The 7,287-nt window shown below is 35.4% G+C and overlaps 1 pseudogene; it reads right to left on the reverse strand.

Annotated features, from left to right (window-relative positions):
• Nucleotides 1-4,144: 4,144 nt before the first annotated feature.
• Nucleotides 4,145-6,071, reverse strand: LOC149198293 (CBS domain-containing protein CBSX3, mitochondrial pseudogene; annotated as a pseudogene).
• Nucleotides 6,072-7,287: the final 1,216 nt, after the last annotated feature.

Genomic DNA, 7,287 nt, shown 5'->3' on the forward strand with positions numbered 1-7,287 from the left:
TCGGCCCTGGAATAATCCCTCATATGTTCGAGCAAAATTGTGGCTTAACAATTACTGAATCCAGTTCAAGTTCAGAACCGGCTACATTCTGGTTAAATCCTCAATCAGTCCAGCTTAATCGGGAAGTGTTTGACCACAATTCCTGTCTCAGGAAGCTGCCCCAGAGGCATGAAGAAATTCTGGTTGATCATCGTTCAAACAACTGCATGAGTACTATCAATACAGGCTCTCCAAAACAGGCATGTAACTGCATCAACCACTCACAATTACTGCATTCCGTTGCTCATAATCAATATACCTCCGATGCTGCAAACTTGCATATTTACAATGGGACGGTGGCTTCTCCAGTACATCTGTGTGAAATGCAAATGAATAGTCATATAAGACTAGGGAACCCATTTGGAGTATTAGCCAAAAGTGATAATTCACTTTATTTTTCTGCATCTAGCTCATCTAAGGTGGAAAATTATGAGTCAGCCTGGATGAATGCCTTCAGTTCAGAAAGTAAAAACTTGGGAGACTATGGAATGAAAATAATGAACAACACACTCATTGCAAACCCCAAGACAGTCATGTTCAAATTAATGGTAGAGCTTGTAGTTCTAATTCTATGTTGTTCCCTATCGCAATTCAGCTGAAGCATCATCCGTTGATTGAGTTTCGGCTTCACCACCAGGAGCAGAGCAAGCCAATACAAATTTTGTTCTATATGACCTTGATCGACACACCACGTGAGGAGGCGGAGACTCATTTCCGGATTCTCCCCTTTCATCCTTTGCTCCATGACCAGAGAAGTGAATGTTGTGCTCACTAAAGCCAAGCAGATTAGCATGATTCACTGTTAATTGGTGTTCTTGAATTTTAATTGTATGCTTGAGGCTTACACGTTGTGTTATGGAGAAGGGTTACATGCTATGTTATGAAGATAGAGCATTGAGACGCAACAATGAGGACAACTATGTTATGAAGACAGAGAATTGAGATGCAACAATGAGTACACATGATCTTCATGTGAGAGCCCACATGGTCTATCATGTATCATGTTTCATGTTGTTTATTGTATACCTCTTTAATGACTATAAGCTCTGTTGTGTTATGTTATAGATCTGATACCACTTGTTATAGCTCTGATATGACTTGTTATAGCTCTAATACCACTTGTTATAGATCTGATCTGAAAATATATGAAAATAGAGATAAACCCATAAATAACAAGATAGAAATAGATAGAAATGCTTCTTTATTGATCAAACCCTTAAGGTAGGGCAACACCATACATTCACTCCTTAAGAAAGGAGAACACTCCACAAGCCATATCCCTATTCATACAATAATCCTTGACATCTCTCAATGGGGAGTCTCTATCCTCTATATAGGCCTCATACATACAATACCATGGGTCATTACCATGGTTTCCTCAATACCATCTATCTAATACCATGGGCTTATTACATTATTGCTAACTACTTGTGGTCCCTTACATGATATGGGTTAAGCACCTTATTTATTACTATGGCCCATCCCATTATTACATTATTCCCTTGGGTACATCCCTTTGTACCCCATATTATCCCCCCTAGGTATACTACATTTCACCCCCCTTAATATGTTTCGTCCTCGAAACATACGAAGAACACACATAATAAGATCTACTCAAAAGAGTAGTCCATTGGTACCATGCACGTGCATCTAGCCATCCAAGAGAAAGGTGAACCCTCGATCTAGTTGGTGCCTCGCTCGCTTGAGATGGACGTTAACCCTAGCGACTCTTCTGTGTTGATGTGTAGTAGGTGGATCATTGCCCCTCTCTATTTGTCATGCAGGGGTTGTTGTCCTTGTGGCTAATTCATTGCCATCTTGTTGGTTGTTTTCTTGCAGGGTGATATGGGTGGTGATATGCTAAACTTTTTACCAACGATGTCTTTTTCTTTAATTCACCACCTAATGGAGCCTGATTGGTAGCTGGTACATGTTGTGGTGCCTGCTGTTGTTTCTTATCTTCCAATCTTACTTCAACCATTGAGTCCTTATCTGATGTATCAGTACTCTGTGGATTCTCCCTATTTTTCTAGTACCTAGTTTGATGTTTGTGTTTGGTTGTTGACCATTAAAGGCTCATCATATGATGTGTCAGTGTCATTAGAGCTTTGTGCTTCTGCCTCCATAGTCTCTGCTTGGGTCTTAATAGAAATATCTTGTAATGTTATTTTCTTCTTTTTATACCAGAGTTTCATGAATTTCTTCTGCACATTAATATTGACAGTATCCACAGATTCCATCCAAAGATATCCCAACAAAACATCCATGTTATCCATATCTGAAGTATAAAAATCACTATGAAACACATACTTATCCATAGAAAGCTTCAAATCTTTATAAACTTGAACATCCTCATTATCAACCTGTGTGCTTTCCTGGAACATGCAATTTTTTTGCCAAATTAACATTGATAAAATTATGCCTACAACTAGGATTTATAGATACAATGATCTTCTCCTTCTGAATCAATCCATGAACCTGCAATAAGGAGATACCAGTAGGAAATAACCCTTTAGGTTTCTTGGTTTCCTTCTTCCCTGTAAAAATAAATTTTTTGCTAGGTTGTGTGCCTGTCTGTCTGAGCTTAGTAGGAGGACCCAAAAAATTAGATTTACGATCAAAGTGATCACAAATAGATTTTGCGAACATCTTTTAAGTAATTGTCCTTGGATAGAATTTAGAATGCGACTGCCACCATTGTCATCTTTCTTGGTCCAAGTAAAGTTCTCGCACACGTAGTTTAGTTTCATCATCTATGATGTGTTCCAGAGTGAAATACTATTCCATTTGTGCTAACCATATTTCCGGATCAGAGCCATCAAATTTGTACATCTTCATCAAATTCCGATCTAGGCACTAGAATTTCATATTCGCATTGTAGTTGTCCCACCTTCACAAATTTTTTTGAAAAAGAAGAGTTGATTTTAAATCAGCGATATCTCCCTCATCTAGACTCCGATTCGATTTTTTTGTTTTTTGAAATTGGATATTTTTTCGCAAAAAACCAATATCTGCAATTAGATTCTGCAAATGTTGCCCCAAAACATATAGATCTAATCTGCAAACTCGTTGCCCCGAAAATGTCTACAACAACACTGATTTTTAAATGAGCGATATCTCCTTCATCCAGACTCCGATTCGCCCGATTTTTTTGTCAAATTGGGTATTTTTTCACAAAAAGCCCAAATCTACAATTATATTCTATATATTTTGCACTAGAATGTACATATCTGATCTGCAAAGTCACCGCCCCAAAAAGTTCCTGCAAAAAATAAAAATAAAATTTTTGCTTTGCCCAAGAAAGTGCTCTGATACCACTTGTTATAGGTCTGATACCACTTGTTATAGCTCCAATACCACTTTTAATAGCTCTGATACCACTTTTTAAAGACCTGATATGAAAATATATGAAAATAGAGATAAACCCAGAAATAACAAGATAGAAATAGATAGAAATGCTTCTTTATTGATCAAACCCTTAAGGTAGGGCAACACCATACATTCACTCTTTAAGGGAGAAGAACACTCCACAAGCCATATGCCTGTTCATACAATAATCCTTGACATTTCTCAATGGGGAGTCTCTAGCCTCTATATAGGCCTCATACATACAATACCATGGGTCATTACCATGGTTCCCTCAATACCATCTATCTAATACCATGGGCTTATTACAATATTGCTAACTACTTGTGGTCCCTTACATGATACGGGTTAACCACCTTATTTATTACTATGGCCCATCCCATTATTACATTATTCCCTTGGGTACCTCCCTCTGTATCCCATATTATCCCCCCTAGGTATACTACATGTTACTTAATACCTCCTTAATTAAGTATACCCTGAAGACCATGTAATTAATATGATTATTATATTGAATTTTATAGGTAAAACATGCAGGGGCTAAGGTCGCTTTCACACTGGCTATATCTACACCCGTTCATCACCCGCTTGACGCCTTTCAAGTGGTCGAAACAGTGAGCCCACATGTAGACCTCTTAGGATCTCATCAATTTAATGGGAGTATGGAGCAATATTGAGACGCTGAATACGACACTTATAATAATGAGCAATATAAGCCACATTTTTTTCCACGATAAATTTATTCTTCTGTGCACACTTTGCAGATGTCTTTGAGCGACGACCTCCATGTAGAATGAGCTGCAACCTTCTTTTCATTTACACGAACACGAGTAACTCCTCCTGTTCGAAGCTTTTCCAACAGAAATGACGTTAAAGCCTCTCCATGGCTTTGAGACAATAGTTCAGCTAATTGTTTTGAAGAAATTATCACCTTGATCTCCTGAAAATTTTTGGAATTCTCTCCGTCTGAAACATGTGATTCATGGCTGCAACATCTGGTATGGCATGCCTTCTCCATGTTGCAATATTGCTTCAACCCGCTATAAATACAATTACCCATCACCATTTACACATTGTTATTTCCATCGTTGCAGAAGTAGAAAATACCATGCATTCATATAAGTTCTTCGCAAAAGCTTATTGCTTTAATATGAAATGTATGTCGGAGATTGAGATGAGGCTGCTTTAATATGTAATGTAGCTTTGGTTTATGAACCTTTGGATTCAAATCTAAACTGAGTGAAGAAAGAAGAATTTGACTAAGACTACCAGAAAGCAAGAAACACTTTCTACGATGAGACCAAGAGTCATAGCACCCGCAACTTCACTAGCTACAATATTGATTTCCCTAAGACGCTTGAGTTGAACGTCTTTCTGACTTTCACTAGCTCTACTCACGGACTAGCTCTACTCAAGGACTAGACTAACTCACCTACTCTGCCATTGCTTGCTCAAATAACCAGTCAGTCCTAAATCGAACAGCTAGTTAGAAGGTGATCATAGGAGGTAGCTTCCATCCTGTAAAAACAGGTTCAAGATATTAAAATAATAGATATCCAAAACTCACTCTTAGTTACACAACCGATCACCTAATTTGCTTATATTTAAATTGTTTAGCTTAAATATGATTTATATTTTCAAATAATTTAACTTGGCCCTGATCTTTACCAAATTTCTCTCGCTAAATGCTAATATTTATAACTTGAAAAAACTTAGGCTATCACCAAATTTGTTTATATTTAATTTATTTAGCTTAAATATTTTTTTTCAACATCAAAAACACTTATATTACTACCACTTTCCATCAATATACAAACATTTATAAAATATGTACTTCTACAAGTTCTAAGAAACTAGTTCAAGAGTTCTCACTTTATTAGATTGTCTGTCTACATTCAACGTGAAAAGAAGTGATTAATAATTAGTTAAACACGCCAAACATCAGGAACGCACCAACTATACAAAAAGAGCACCCTTTTTTCACACTGCAAGGCTAAGCAGAAGACTCCGCCTAATCACAGGTTAAACCTGTCCTTCAAAGTTTTCATCATCATGTAATATCCACCTTGGTTGAATGCATTCAAGTGCTTCAGTTCCTCTCGATTCTCATCTACCACTGCTCGAACGACATCTCCTATTGATATACCATTCTTAGCATGTTTTTTCCCTCGAAAATAGGGATATGCCTGATACGATTGTTTGTCATAAGTTGCATTGCCTTCAATAGCTTTGTATCAGAAGTTACTACTTATTTTCCTCAGTCACGATATCCCCAACTTTGGTTGTTTTCGAAGGTCTTCCATGTACAATTATCTTTATGAGATAATCTCTTTATGTGATAATCATTGCAATTGATTTCTCCTTTGTTGGCTTTACAACCAACAATGCTCCTACATTGTGCTAAGTCCTAGACTTCACTGCATCATACATTGTGTCTTCTGTAGTGCACCACAACCAAGATCCATCGACACTCTTTCCATTTCCTTTCAAAACGTTTACAATTTTTGTGCTCTCAAACCATGTTCTTCCAAATGAGCACTAGAAATAGAGTCGCAACGAGCTATAATATTAGATCTAAATGATGGTTCAACAACACCAAAATGTTGCAAAATTGATTTCTTAAAGCTACCTTCATGACATTGAATTGCTCGAAGTGCACCTTGCATTTTAACTTAAGATAACGCTGAAGAGCATCAAATATATGTTCTTCCAGATGTGTGAGAGACTCGTCCTCTCTGGTGAGATAGCTTAAATATGATTTATACCTGCAAATACTTTAACTCGGCCCTGATCTTTACCTTATAACTTGAAAACATAGCGCAACATGAAACTAATTAAGTTCTAGATGGTCAAACTATGTATGCGGAAACTCTGTACTTCTGGACTCTGGAACTTGCCAAAAAACTTTGGTGAATTCGTACACTTCCTACTCGGGTTGTACACTTCTCCCCAGGCAGGGACTTGTTGCATAGCAACCCTCCTTGTTTATCAAGAGCATCCGCATACAATCCAGTAAGTTCTTCAAAGCGAAAGAAATTATCATTTCCATTTACTTATCAAAATTATCCCATACAATCCAGTAACTTCTTCAAAGAATTTGCATTCGATGTATATATATATATATATATATATATACATATACACACACACACACACACCAGTAACTTTTACAAAAACAAAGTGTCACCTTATTATATAATCCAATAACTTTTACAAAAACAAAGTGTCACCTAATATATTTCAATGTACTATTTCATACTTAATATGTTTCAATGCTCCCACCAATTTCTCTTTTTACTTACAACAATTAAATGGATTGTAAAACCCTATCATGCATTTAAGCTATTTTAATAATCTTTAAATATCAAATTTCAGAAAATAAAATTTGATATTTATTTAATTATTTTAATAATCTAACATAATTCTATAATTTAAAAGATCAAAGTTTATATTAATTTAATTAATTATTTATGAACTAGATGTAAACTATAAACCCCAATGCTATAGAGCAAACTTTAAATTGTATAAATCCCATTAATTCATTTCATAAATTTTATAGTTATAATTACATATAAATTTTAAAACCTAAATTAACAATGGGATATAAATTTTAAACCGATTAACAATTAAATGAATTTTACAAATATTTGGTAATTAAATAAACTGTACAACCATATTATGCATTTAAATCATTTTAGAAATTTTAAAATATCCAATTTTCATATTAAATTTCAGATTCACCTATTTAACTTTATAAAATAAAATATCATACTCATTTAATCATTTTAATAATCAAATATTACAATTATTGAAACAAGATTCTATATCTTTTTAATTGATTATTTAGTAACTACCATTATTCAATGTTACAAACCCCAATGT

This window comes from Pinus tabuliformis, chromosome 2_2, assembly GCF_031772625.1.
Source record: "Pinus tabuliformis cultivar Carrire ecotype Pingquan chromosome 2_2, CPIR1, whole genome shotgun sequence".
NCBI lineage: Eukaryota > Viridiplantae > Streptophyta > Pinopsida > Pinales > Pinaceae > Pinus > Pinus tabuliformis.